Source organism: Elgaria multicarinata, chromosome 7 (assembly GCF_023053635.1).
Source record: "Elgaria multicarinata webbii isolate HBS135686 ecotype San Diego chromosome 7, rElgMul1.1.pri, whole genome shotgun sequence".
Classification (NCBI taxonomy): domain Eukaryota; kingdom Metazoa; phylum Chordata; class Lepidosauria; order Squamata; family Anguidae; genus Elgaria; species Elgaria multicarinata.
The window spans coordinates 35,958,472-35,973,372 of NC_086177.1; the positions used below are offsets into that span (position 1 = coordinate 35,958,472).

Consider the following 14,901-nt stretch of genomic DNA (forward strand, 5'->3'; position numbering starts at 1 on the left):
TTAATTGTATTTGGTATTGCTGGCTAACTTTTAAAATAAATAAATAATGGTACTAATCCCAGCATTGTGAAAAGCCTCAAATAGAGATGTTAATTCTGTGTTAATTAACAAGTTATGATTTTGGGGGAAATTATTACCAGCTTTATTTTGAACATAGTGTTCTGGATTTATAAGCCTATAGCAGTGTAATTCAGAAGCTGGAGTCTTGAGGTTGGACCTGAGTAACTTGTGCCACAGACTTGCTGTTGGATCACTCTTGATGTGGCTTCAGTTTCCTTTAAATAAGTTGAGAAAGAGTGAATTGTTTCTCCATATTATGGTGAGGGCAGGTAATATAAAGACTGCAAAGAACTTTGGTTGTTCTTATTATTTTAATTGCATGGTATGTGAACAAGAATGTAATTTTAAAAAGTCATTCTGAAAAATAGTTACCACAATAAACTGCACACAGCTAGTACAAATGACAGAAAGTAAGGGGGAAAAGATCCCTTCCCAGTTTGTTTGCATTCTGTATTTGACAGCACTTTGTTTCTAGTCAGTTTGATTTCTGTTCTGTAGCATCAGTTTCCTCTGGGGAGAAAGAAAAAGAGAAAGTATCTCCAATCAGAAAATGTTAGCTTTCAGGAATTTGGAAATGGGTTTAATGCTGGAAAATGCTTTTAAGGTTTTTTTTTAAATCAATTAGCTACCATATTGATAGAGCCTCTCTTAAAGACAGTGTCCTTTTAATCAGCAAACTGGTCCTTAGTGCCTCTTCAAAATAACGAAAAATAGAGCACTATTTCTGAAGAAGGCATCTTGCAAAAGTGTCTGTATTTCCATCTGTATGTAGTTAGCAAAATGTTTTACAATATTTAAATAGCACTATCCTTTCCCCAGTCTTTGTAGTCTATCCTGGTGTCCTGTTTCCTTGATAAATGGTTGTATTCAATAATTTTTGTCCCAGGATTATGAACATGTTTCAAAGTGGCTTGTTGCACATTGCAGAGCTAAAAGGGATATTGTGGGGTCATCATGTTTGACGCCGAAAGGGTATATCTTCGTCAAAAGATTATAGCTTGGATCTAAGATAAGTTAACTTGTGGGCTTATGGAAGGAAAAAATTCATTTCTCTCCTCCTTCTGCATATCCCACATTGATCAAGAGGGCCCTCATATTACCAAGTGGCTTTTCTTGGAGTGAAGGTGGCTGCAGGAAAGATGAGAGGATTGGAAACATTCTTTCTATGAACTTGTTAACTTTCATCGGGATGAAAATACCCTACAATCTTACTAATTTCAGTGAATGAATTCACTTCAGGTAGGCTGGGGTGGGCATCTTATTTTCCTCTAGATGTTTTGGCCTACAACTCCCATCAGCACTAGCTACATAGCCAATGGTGAAGGCTGATGGGAGGTGTAAGCCAAAACATCTGGAGGGCCATTAGATACCTAACCCTGAATTAAGCCTGCACAATATATTATCCAGTAAGCCAGGGATAGGCTGCTTGTGGCCCTCCAGATATTTTGACCTAAAGCTCCCATGATCCTTCCTCATTGGCTATGCTGGCTAGGGCTAATGGGAGTTGTAAGCTGAAACATCTGGAGGACACAAGATGCCCACCCTGCACAAAGCCAAACTCAATTCACGAGTTATGTATGGTGGCCCACCAGGGGTTTAATAAATCTCTGTTTTTGTTCCCTGCCTGGAATTGCAAAATCAGGAAGGGCTGCCAAGCACCTAACAGGCCACAAAACCTAAGATCTTATGTGTTCAATGCATATGCTCCACACTGCGCTATTCTTGAGAAGGACATGCAACAAAAGATCCTTACTTTAAACGCCTGTTTGCCCCTGAACAGATGGTAAAGCCTAGAGAAGACACAGTATGTTTCCAAATACAAGCAAAAGACTTTAATCAATGGAGAATCTACCATATCTGTAGGTAACATCTTCCAACACTGCACAACTCATGCAGTTACGAAGTTCCTTCTAATACCCTTCTAAATTTTTCAGTTGCATTTTACCTGTTCTGTCTTGTCCTTAGTGGGTAGGAAGATGAATTGTTCCCTGTGTGTTTCCAGACAAGGCTTTTATTGTGTCAGTGCCTTGCCTCATTCACAGAATTTTATGGGGCTGTGTAGATGATGCTCTCTCCCATTTCTGTGTTTTCCCACCACTTCTTCCAACTTTTTCCTTACCACTGAAAATCCGTTACAGAAAAAAGATGCAATTGTTGAACAATGCCTTCTGATTGGTAGCACTAGAAGCCCTCCATCTGGAAGCACCCCTATCTTTAAGGCAATTCTTTATGTATTTGAAGCTTAACAGTAATGCTTTCAGTCTTCTCCCAGCTATACACACCCACTTTCTTCAATCTGCCCTCCTGTAAATATTTGTTACTTCTCTCGAGTTGCCGTTAACAGCTCCTTCATATCTGTCTTGGAAGTGAGATAATCGAAACTAGGCACAGCTCTCTAGCCAAAGCTTTGCCAGTAGTGAATAAAATAGGAGGCGTATGTAAAGGGTTAACAGTGAGAAGATGTTGAGAACCAAACATAAGGTGCTTTCCAAGATGTAGAGCAAAGTCAGAAGTGCAGCCAGGTACACCTTGGTACTTATGGTGTGACTCTATGTTATGAAAACGCATGTAATGAATCCCTAACAGCCTGCTTCCCTACTACAAAGCAACATCTGAGCAAGGTGACATTGCTAAGAAACAGTAGGCTGTGTAGGGTTTACGTAAACCTTTCCCTTTCCCACTGGAACTCCCACAAGCTTCTTTACCCACACAGAGAGTACCCCTGTACTCACCAGTTTCATTATAAACTGTCTCTGAAAGACAAATATAATGAGAGAAGTGGCCTTTAATGGCAATGTTTTTAGTTTGATCTGTCAGCAAACACTACCTTAGATTAAGTAAGCTGAAGAGATGGAGGGAGCAGTGCTTTGGCCCCTAAACAGGGTCTGGGAGGCCACAGAATATTTTGGGATTCTGGATCTAAGCTTGGAGACAGCGCTTCGACCTCAGACACAGGAATGCAAATGTCCTGCCCCCTCCACATCTCAGCTGGTGGGAGAGAAGTACACTGGCTGCCTCTCCAAGGTCACAAAAGCAACCTCAGAGAAGAGGTAAATGGGGTGTTCATGTGGGCAGGGAAGGGAGGGGACTGTATCCTGAGGCCTCTCCTGCCTTCTTCCCCCTCTTTCTGTGATATCTCAGCTAGATGGGTGAAAAAGCCTGTCTTGGTGAAATGCAGAGCAAGAGGGGTGGCAGAGGTGAGGATTGCCTCCGCCGCCCCTCCTGCTCTGCACTGGATACTTATAATTCCAGGTTCAGAGGCTTACTAGCACCACACATGGGTCTCATATGATTACATCCTAAAGTTCTGCTTTAAAACAGCATAATGGCTTCTTTAAAGGAAATGTAATTATTTAGGTCATTTATGTCTGGGAAATCCAGTGGTATTTTGTCTTGTTGAACTTCCAGAGCGTGTACAACTCACTTTGCATTTGCAAGCCAATACGAGCTTTCCCCTGAACTCTGGGAACAGTTTTTGCATATTTTCTCCCTGCAGGTTCTTCAATTTGCACAAATTGCAGAGAAATTTGAGTAAATTGCTCAGTCGGGCACTGCAATGGGAACTGGAAAGATGTCTGCGTGGGGTGGGGTGGGGAGGAGAAAACCTAAGAAAACACATTGAACTCCAACCCAAAATGGATTTCTCTGACACCTCTAAGGAAGAGGCTGTTCTGAGCTATACAGTTCTACCACCTATCACTATTAAGACTACTACTACTACTAATAATAATAATAATAATGATGGTCCGATGAAGCACAAACTTGGATTACAATTCTATATACTTACCTGGAAATAAGCCCCGTTGGTCTCCATGACATTAACCTCTTAATAGATATGAATAGTATTGCTATAATGCCTGACAAGTATAGCAAAATGTTTAAAAAGTGTGTTAAAAAAGTGTTTTAATCATAAAATATTTTAGAAAGATGTGATGATTCACGGCAGATTAAAGTGGCTATTGTATGTAGTGTGTGTTTACAAAACAAATATGTCACTCTAAATACTATAAATTTGACAGATATATCAGTGAGATTAGCACTCCATTAGAATAAATATATATTGGAAACCGGAATGACTGTTTCTGGAAATACAAGAACACTGTTAAAAAGGCACATACAAAAGAGACTCAAAAGAAATTTTATACAGGTTTTTAAAGTGCTGTTTACTTCCAGTGAAGGTTGTTGAAATTGCAAGTCAGTAGCATATTAATGCCTCACTTAAAATTGCTCCAAATGCCTTAGACATCACAGGAAATGTGTTTTCACATACTTGACATTTAGATATTAATACTGATACCAAAACTTTTTGACCACAAAGAAATGCTGGAACAAGATTTTGAAAGGGTACTTTTATATATATATAAAATAACTCTTTCTAAAACTTGTGCTATATTTTTAAATTGTTGGTCACTTGGAGAAACTATAACCTCTATATGTCTATAGCATATAAAAAGAAGCCCCATGAATCACATTCTTCTATCAACCAGCTATCCTTCAAAAGCAAGGCCAATCAAGGAAACTACAGTTTCAGTGATTACTGGGATATTTCGGGGACATAAATGAAAGGTGTGTCTGATCTCCTAGACAAGAATACCATACATACATTATAGAAATGGCATAACTTCCTCCTGATGTGGTATAAAGCAATTTAAGATTGGGGCAAGTGTTCTAATTGTAATGAAGAGACCTCTGCCATAGTGGCCTGGCTTGCATGATAACGGCTAGGAAAATAAGTCACAGTGGCTTGTTTTCCCTGCTGTTCGTGCCAGGCACAATTTTTTGGACTACAACTCCTATAAAGCTGGACCATTGGCCAGGCTGCCTTGGGCTAATGGGAGCTATACTCCAAAATATGGAGGGCACCAGGTTGCCTAACCCTACAGTAGAGTGTACTTATTCTTACTGTTGTGATTGCTTTTAAGTGGAAGAGGAAGACATTATTATTGGGGAAAGTTTTTGCTTCCTGCAGTACTTCTTGCACCTTCCTTCCTTTCTTAAACCTGTTCCAGACATGATTAATACTGTTATATTCAGAATGCTGTATACCTCTGAAAAATACTGCATACTTTTAGCTCAGATTATGCTGCTTGTGCCAATACACCGTTTCTCCTTACAAAAATTGCTCACTATGCATTTTAACTTAATATGTACAGTTTTAATCAGCATTCATTTACTAAACTTTTGGTCCTTTATTTCCCATCAGCACTAGGTGATGGTGAGGGATCCCGGAAATTGTAGGCCAAAACATCTAGAGAGCCACAAGTTGGCCACTCCTCATCTATATGAAGCTGATGAGCACAGTCATTCAGAGTTTTGAGCTTTGTTTTCACCAATAGTAGATGACTGGGATGGATAATGGAGAACAATCTGAAATTTAATCTGGGAAAGAGAGAGGTTCTGTGCAGCCCCCAATCAACCGCCTTGCACCACATGTAACATTTGAGACCAAAAATGTTGCCCTGAAAGGTATAAATACACACCCTGATGCCCCAACTTACCATGAAGAATACTTTAGAAGTTCTCTCTTAGGAGAAGGAAGCGGAGCTCCTGTTTTACCTTAGGACTGTTTTGTGCCACCTCCCTTACTCAAACTGCTCACTAGTAGATTGTGTATGCCTTGGCACTCTTATGAGTAATACAAAACAAGGTAATACAGTTTGAATCAATATAGTTACTGTTTATGTACTTTTACAAAGCAGTTGTAATTGTGTTATTAGTTTAAAATGAATCGGTTACTCAGATTTAAAAACGTTGGTTTAACTTTTAGTTCCTCTGAAAACAGAAGGTTTCTGCCCTTGGTGAAGAGTATATTCGTTCTTCTCTTTTTAGCACTTTGTCAAGTGACGAGCTGATGTAATTCTAATAGGAGTATGCTTTCCTCTTTGCAAAATGTGATGTGCTGCAGAACTGGTAGCGTTTCACAAATGGTTATGTCTCCTGGCCAGTTAAAATATTTTTCGTATTTATGAAATCTAACTTCTTGAGGCAACTGTATTCTGGCCATTGAGAGAAATGCTGACACAATTTCTAGTGGACAAAGGTTTGCTTATCCATTAATATCTTAAACAGTAGGTATAAATTGCTACTACAATGTGGTGTAGTGGCTAGAGTGTCGGCTGGGAGTTGGGAGATCCATGTTCTCATCCCCACTCGGCCATGGAAACCCACTGGGTAACTTTGGGCCAGTCACAGACTCTCAGCCTAACCCACCTCACAGGGTTGTTGTTGTGAGGATAAAATGGAGAGGAGGATTATGTACGCTACCTTGAGTTCCTTGCAGGAAAAAAGGCGGGATATAAATGCAATAATAAATAAATACTACAGATGTAACCATGTAGAAGTGCTAGTCTAATTAGCATCTATGCAGTTACGTATCATAGTTAATGCTTCTGTGGACAACAATATACTAGCTACTCCGTCATAAGGTACTGCTAGCTTGTGTGAGATAATTCATAGACACATAGATTTTAAAACCCATAAAGGGGCCATTATGATTGAGTCTGGCATTGCAACATAACACAGGACATAGAACTTGCTAGTAATTCCTGTGTTGCACTTGTACTTTATGGTTGAATTAATATTCCAGCACTTGTTTTGGAGATCTTGAGCAATGGATAATCCATTGCCTTCTTAGGCTAGGCAGATTGTTCCCATGGGTAATTACGTTTGTTGTGGAGTGGTTCATATCCTCACAGGAAAATAATATCCTACTAAGCATTTTGGAAATTAGCATATTAAGCACAGTTTGTCTCCATCATTATGGAATGTTGCAGCCCTTGCTGGTTAAGGATGGGTGAATTAAATTCATCCAGTAGTTTACACAGCACTGTATTAACTAAGTGCAGGGGTAGGCAACCTGGCATCCTTCAGAAATTTTGGACTACAATACCCATTGTAGGAGTTATGGGAGTTGTAACCCAAAACATGTGAACGGTACTAGGTTCCCTACCCCTGACTCAGTACATAGGATAATGTGAGCATGAAATCAATATTAAGCAAAAATGATAAACTTAAAAAAGTGACAGATGGTAGCTTTAACGAATGAAAATGGCTATGGAGAAGCCATGAGACTGTTTAGTTTGTAGGTCACTGACACAGGTTGTTACGATGCTTCTAAAACATGCCACAAAATAAAATGTTTTAAATTTTGGACTTCTTTAGTGGCAGTCTGCTGTGGCAGTGTGTGTTATACATGTATAATACACAGCATAATTTTTTAAAAGGTAACACTTGTCTGTGCAGTTTTCTGTGTAAATGTTAATACACATGTGAAGGTCTTTCCGACATTTGTGTGTGCGGGTGGGTACACACACACACACAATCTAATCCTGTTTTTTGCAAAACGACAGTGTTTTACCAGCATTTGCTTTCTCATTTGTGTCTATTTTTAAGACCTACAATTCAAGCTTGCAGTATAGAAGGCTTTCATCTTCCCAGATGTTTTTTCTTCTTCAAAAGCTTCGTATGCCAAAGCATTTTTCTGAATGTTCAAATTTGTTGGCTTACCTAGTTGGATAAAGTAAAGAATATGGGCCTCATAGATTTTGCTTTTGGTAGCATTGTGGGGGAGGGGGGGTTTATTGCTTCAAGCAGAAAATTGCCACCACTCATAATACTGCTTGGTTGGTACCTCATGTTCATATCTTGGCAGAATATTAAGATCTTTTTCAGTGACTATATTATGACACACAGAACAAAGATTTTTCATGTCATGAGAATTCTTTATAAAAATTGTATAATCCTAAGGCTAGGTTAAGTAACTTCTGGAGGATCGAAGTATATGATCATGCTGTATTCCTGCAGTAAATTATTTATTTTATTTATTTAAACATTTATATCCCACCCTATATCAATAAGATCTCAGGGTGGCGTACAGATAAAAGCATACAGTATAAAACAGTAAATATACACAGCTAAAAACAAATTAAACCATAAACCAAGTTAAAACAATATATAATTTAAAAGCAGTAAAACAGCATTCAAGGAGAGTGACCGTCTAGTTGGTTATAGGGTCGTTTTTAATGTACTATGTCCTACGCCCTGTTCTCATTCATTGCAAACTAGTATCATTTTTCTTAACATACATAGCTTGTATTGAGGTCAAATTGGTGCAAAACAGGAGTGGTTAAATGTTAGCTGAGCTGTATGAATGTTAACGGAATTGAAGTAATACTGAAACTATTGTGGGAGTAGAATTGGTAGGTGGTGAGATAACTTGAGAGAAGAATGTCTTGCATCCTTGAATGAAAATTAAGCACCAAAATATGATATTTAGATACAATGTAGTATAATACTGATCAAGTTGAACTTTCAGTTATCCTCCTGTTACAGCTTCAATGTGCACCTCCAGTCAAACAATAGTGCTTTATCTCTGAATGTATCCCATTTTAAAAAAGTGTAAAATACTCTAATGATAACGTAATCATTTTATGTAATTTTCAAAAAAATGCTGCTATTCAACTTCGCATTTCATTATGCAGTCCTGTATCATACCTTGTAAAATCATTTATGAATTATGCAACGAGTATTAATTATGGTTATTTTCAAGCTATTATTTTAATAAACATTAATCTTTGAACTGAAATTTCCAGTGGTTTTCTAGCTCTCAGAATACTTGTTCAGTTACTTCTTTTCTAGTTAGAGTCATGCAACTTCTTTTTAAAAAATATGAAAAAAATCTCCACCCCAAAACCCCCATCTACTTTAAAGATCTAGAGATGAACCCAAAATACTCACAATCAAGCAGTTTTTGAGGAAGTTCATTATCAGAATTTGCATCTTTGCATGCTTCGAAAGAAGCTGACCATATTCAATTGAAACGATATACTGCTTGTTTCTTAAGGATTTTCCAAGATATACATGGATCACAGTTTGCCACATTGGGATTCCTGTGGTTGTGTGGACACCAGCATTGTTTCATACATCACAAAAATCAGCAGTTAGGGATTCCAAGGGCTCATTGTATATAAAAGCACTTTCTCTCTTCTCACAACTGAGAGGGAGTCTCTTTTGCAGACTGTTTGTGCAATGAGTTAGAACAAGGGCATGAAGAGAGATCTTTAGTAGTTCTTCAGTAGCTCTGGAACTCCCTTCCTCTTCAGGTTTGCAAAGGACCAAGTCTAAGTGTCTTCTGGAATTGCTTTTAGACTTTTTGTTTGTGTAAGGTGTTAGTGATGGAGGGTAAATAAATGTGTTTTCAACAGTATATTCAAAATATGTTTATAAAGCCAAACAATTTTAAAATGTTCCCAAAATTTCTTTGTAACTGGTTTTTATAACATCTATAGACACTAGTGGTTTTCAAAGCAACCTATGGGGAGCTAGTGGGTCTCAGAGCAACCCGAAATGAGCAGAAATTCTCATTTCTGAAACAGGGCAGGTCTGTGGAGCTTGCAGAAAGAAGTGCTGTTGACCTGTTCTAACCAGGAAAGAAATAATTCTACTTGTTTCTGTGGTTGCTTTTAGAACTGCTAGGTCCCCATTGCATAGGAGGTGGATCCCACTTGCACAACAGATTGAGTGGGTGTACAGTGGGAGTATTGGAGACTGCCCAATAAGATTGGCTATAAGCCTAAAAAATAAAATAAAAAAATATATAATTACAGCTAAATCTCCAAAAAAGGAATTCAGAATTCAGGCATTTTTAGTGTGGTCCAGCTTTATGCAGGCCTATTGAATGAAGATTTTCAGATCTCTCTCCCTCCCTCCCTCCCTCCCTCTTAAAGATGCAAATTGAGACATATGACAATACCTATATATAAATATACTGAATTAAAAGAACTACAAAGCTGTTCTTTCATAATAGACAGCAACTTGTTTACTAGTTTTGAAAATGTGTGCACATTAAATAAATCTGTGGTATTTGGGCCAGAGTGTACCAGCATTATGCAAAGGGAAGATTAACAGCACTCAGTATAAAGCTATGATCCACTTTACTCTTGATTCCCAGACACTATCAACCAAATCAACAAAGAACAAAACTAGTGAAGAGGTCATGTTCTTTAGTTCATTTGCATCATTATAAGGAGAAAGTCTGCCAGAATAGTAAATCTCACTGCATCTACTGCATTATCTCTTAATCATCATGGTACATGTAGAAAGATTATGGTTGGAGGAAAAAAGAGCCAGGAAAGCAAGTGTGCCTCATCTCTATGAAAGACTGCTCCAGACATTTCACAACTACTGACGTAGTAGTCCTCAGCTCGGTCTGCTTGTGGCCATTTCAGCTTGTGTACCCAACTCTTTGACTAGCTTCTGCCCTCAAGGGACCAGTAGCCGTTAAAGCAGATGGTCATGAATGATAGCAATAGGGAAATCATCTCTACTTGGGTCCAAGGAGAGAGATAATGGATGTTTGCTTCTCTTGTTCATCTTCCCAATGACACTAGTGGGATGAGAATATGGATCAATTGCTACCAGTGCTTCACGGGAATTACCAGGTTCAGTGGGGAGGGAAAAATGGGAAATGCAATGTAACATTAATGGCAGTTATCTCTCTTGGCTCCTCTCTCCATCTTTTGGCACTAAGACCAGAAGGTAAGGAGGCTAATGATGCATGGCAGGAAATGGAAAAGGAAGGAGAATTGGAAAGGTCAGAAGCAAATGTTCCATAGCAAGGTTTCAGAACACCTTTCAGCCATAGGCTGTGTTCCATGGTGGATGGGGCTGAAGTAAGGATGCTGCAGGTGCCTTATTGGGTCCAGGAGTCTGGCAGACTCCCCCGCATCCACCCCCTGGACCCAGTCAGGTGTTCGTGGATGTGTGGGTTGAGTGCTAGGCAGCTGACTGTCCCTGTCCAGAGCCTCCATTGTATGCAACAATGGAGATTCTGGAAATTACTTAATTCCCACTGCTTTATAAATGGCAGCCATAAATGGGGCTTTTATGGCCGCCATTATGCCCCTTTTTATTTTATTTTTAAGAAACAAAATTCTAGCATATTTTAGCTTAAGTCTTTTCCTGCCAGTAATTAAGCCATGGGAGAGGTATTATGCAGTTTTTTGGGGGAAAACTGCATAAAAGCCAAGAAAGCACAAACCCCTGGAGAACTGACATTGGGCCCTGGGCCTGAGGCTTTGTACCTGGGTGAATAGCCATGACAATCTAAGATCAGCTAAAAGAGTTGATGAAACTCAATTGTGAACTGGGTGGGTGAGTGACCACTCCCTGAATTTTTGTTTTAGGTTCATTGGCTGAATTATGCATTTCTATAGGTTATACATACACACGTATGAGTGTATTATATAATCATACCTATTTCATAAAGATGTATTTTATTTCTTGGCAGAAAACTATAGCAAGGTGGTTGGATATTTCAAGACTCAGAGGATTTTTACATGAAAGAAAAGTAGGAAAAGGCATTTATATTTATTCAGTAAGTAAGACGATTTGTTTAAGCTTTTTTATTTGTACTTCTATGTACTATTAATGCCCAAGTGAATTTGACACGACAATAAAAAGGGGCAAAATGATTGTATCTGAATTTTGCATTATACCTTTGAGACACCCAAAAACAAGTGAATTAGAAAAACGGCATTCAGAAGTAAGGGTACTGCTGGATGGGGACAGGGACTTTTTAGTTGTGGCATTGGCAACCCAATTTTGGAATGTTTTCACTAGGGAGGTTTGAATGGGGTTCAGTATCTATGCTGAGGCTGCCTTGTCATCAACTGCTCAGAACCCCCTGAGTGCCATGTTAAGTAACCTTGGGGCCATCACAACATTTGTAGGCCTGGGTCATTCTCTGGATTTGGTGTTTTCATCAGGTCAGGAAGATGTTGATCTGGATATAGGGAATTTCTCATTGATTTCCTTGTTATGATCAGATCACTTCCTAGTGAAGTTTAGGCTCACTACAGTTTCTTCTGTAGTGGTGAAGGACTATTTAGAATGGTCTGCTCTCAGAGGATATATTGACTGGCTGGTGCTCTTGTTGATGCATTGGTCACCCTGAAGGATGTGGAGGTGACTCAGGTGGTTGACATGATAGCCTCTTACTGCTGTCTTCCACTGGATAGGGCTTGCTTGGCTCCTTGGTTCATGAACACAACAGGCCCTGCAGGTAAATTAACCCACAGTGAACTATTGCGTTGTGCAAATCAGCCCATTGTGTGCTGCAGAGCTTTATTTGTCCCAAGTGCTGTTCATCATCTACTTTCAATTTCTGAGTGAGGTCATTAGGAATTTGGGGCGAGGTGTCATCAGTGTGTGCATGCTGATGACAGCCAGCTCTGTTTCTCTTTTTCATCTGCTCCAGCTGAAGATGTGGACATGCTGAAGCAACATCTAGAATTGTTAATGAATTGGATGGGGGCCAACAAGCTGATTCTCAATCCAGACAAGATGGAGATCATGTCGATGGGTGTATCATCTGTTTGGGGAGATGGTGCTTAGCCTGGCATGGATGGGGTGTAATTCCATTAAAGGATTAAGTTTGCACCTTAGATCTGGCCAATTTTGGAAGCTGGAGATAACGATGGACAGGCTATCCCATTTGGATTACTTTAATGTGTTGTATGTGGGGCTCCCCTTGAAGACTGCTCATAGACTTCAGTTCACTCCAAATGCAACAGCTGGCACTGGGTATGTGCAACATCTCACCAGTTTTAAAAGAATGACACTGTCTCTTGGTCTGTTTCCAAGCAAAATGCAAGGTACTGATCTTAATCTTTAAAGCCTGAAATTGCTTAGGACCTGGCTATCTCAAGGGCTGCATTCTTCCCTATGAATATGCCCAAGCATCGAAACCTTCCTTGGTAAGGTGGCTGGTAACCAGGGATAGAACTTTTCCAGTCTTTGTGGAGTTTCCTCTCACTCTGTGTTTGATATAGTTTTTGTCCCGAGAAAAGACTACCTTTTAAAAATTTGCCCAGGCTTTTAAGATAAGGTATATTATTTTTAATCTTTGTCGTAATGATAAATATGCTGCTGTACTTTTTCATTTTTCGTTTTTGTTTTACTTGTTTTAGCTCTTTTGTTTTATTGTGTTTCAAAATTCTGTTATAAGTTGCTCCGAGAGGCCCTTGGGGTTAAAGAGCAGGATACCAAATATTCTAAGTAAATTTTCCTGTGTGTAACTTCTCTTGCAAAGTCAAGCTAGATGATAAACTTAGATATGTTTTGAATTAATTTCAAAAATGCCCTACTTCAAAAAGTGTTTAAGTTAGGTCTGTCTTCATAAGGAGGCTTTGTCATAGGAGAATTGATTGGGAAAAGGCACAATGTGGTTACCTTTTCCTGGCAAAAATAACTGTGGAAATTTGCCCTTAATGCAAAGATGAGGACTATATTTGGGTTACTTCATGCACTTGATGTTTTCGCTTTGTTAGGGCAAAAAAGAGTTGTTTATTCAGAGGTGAACGTTAGTATTTCAGCACACTAGGCAAAGGTTTCAGATTTTCAAGGGCTAGTTTGTATATTTGCTGTCCTAATTGAGCCAGTGACTCCTTGTGAGAAACGGTGGCATTGTCTTATCACATTACTAATGGGGCTACTTCATATGTGCTGTTTTCCTACTGAAAGGCACATACACTGTCACCTAGAAACTGCCAAATATGTGTGTGTTTTGCTGCATGTCAACAGATTGGAAAGCCTTCAGGCTGAAATTTACATTTGTGATTTTTCTTTTTAATGAGAAGCAGTGGTTTTAATTCAGTTGCTTGAAATGTCAAGTCATATGCTTAAATTTGAACCTATACTTGCTTAATTTCTAGCATACTTAAGGCAATGCAGCAGATGCAGCCCATTGTTGTTGTGCAGGACCTAAATCACTCATTTTATGGTAATGATTTGTGGTTGAAAATTAATATATTACTTAACCAGCATATCTGTGACATGTGTTCTGAATTTTCTCTGAGCTTATGGAGAATTTGTTCCCTTCCCCCAAAGCTCATTGAATTATTTTATTAGCCTATATTTTAATTTTAATGCATTAGTCAATAGTGGCTTCACATTTATTGACAGGAATTTTTCGCTTACTGTTTACTATGGATGAAGAATATGAGATTTTATTGATCCAGTAAAAATTAGGACATAAATCACTATCTCTTTACTTATCTGCTATATGCAGATACACTACCCTGTGGGGTTTTTCCGTTATGGAAACACTGATGAGGCACAATGTATAGCAGAAATGTGATAAATCCAGCGGAGCTTTGGTGCAGAGTAATGCTCTGCGTTAGAAGATGCAACATGATCTTGATTTTTCATATTTGCAGCTTCCTTTTTGTACTTGTTATGTAGACTAAGAAGTGGGATTTGGAGCAACAACCATAGAGGGAGACTGCTGCTAATCCATTATTTCTGGGCTTTTCTGTCACTTTACCTCATCTTTTTTACTACATGGAACTTTAGTAAGAGTGAGGCTGCTATATTCGTGTGAGGAAGGTGGAAAGCGAGTAATGCTCACGTGTTTCTTTCACTTCTCTACTCATACTTGATAGAACTAATTGGCTTCTGCCAAATGATGATAGTTAACTCATCTGTGATGGGGACACAAAGGAGAAATGGTTTGTCTAGATGCCTCGCAAAGTAATCCAACACAGAACTGCCTTCCCTGGATTTGGAACTATTTCCCGCTGTTATATTTTTCAAACTTTTCCACAACTTTGAAAAATTAGCTGCTGCTGTCTCCTGTCTCTCTCTGGTATCTGTTCTGCAGGTGAGTTTGTTGAGATCCTCGCATACAGTTGTGGTAACCACTACTAGTAATGCAGTAAACTGGTGTTAGATGACAAATAGAACAGGATATCTCAGACCTCCTAAAACTGCCTACAAGTAAATAGGAAGAGTTGCTGCTTTGTTCTCATGTGTTTCTTTCCAAAATCTGTTTGAGAGGATGGC

At 39.0% G+C, this 14,901-nt stretch overlaps 1 protein-coding gene across 6 annotated transcripts in view; it reads left to right on the top strand.

Moving 5' to 3' along the window:
- The window catches only part of ATXN1 (ataxin 1), a 259,174-nt gene that overhangs the window by 24,186 nt on the left and 220,087 nt on the right, over nt 1-14,901 (top strand). The window contains exon 3 of one of the 6 annotated variants that reach the window (XM_063130389.1): nt 11,348-11,434. The exons of the other annotated variants lie outside the window; for them this stretch is intronic. The gene's annotated coding sequence lies outside the window, so the exon portion shown is untranslated. The remainder of the gene's footprint in view (nt 1-11,347; nt 11,435-14,901) is intronic. 6 annotated transcript variants of the gene reach the window in all.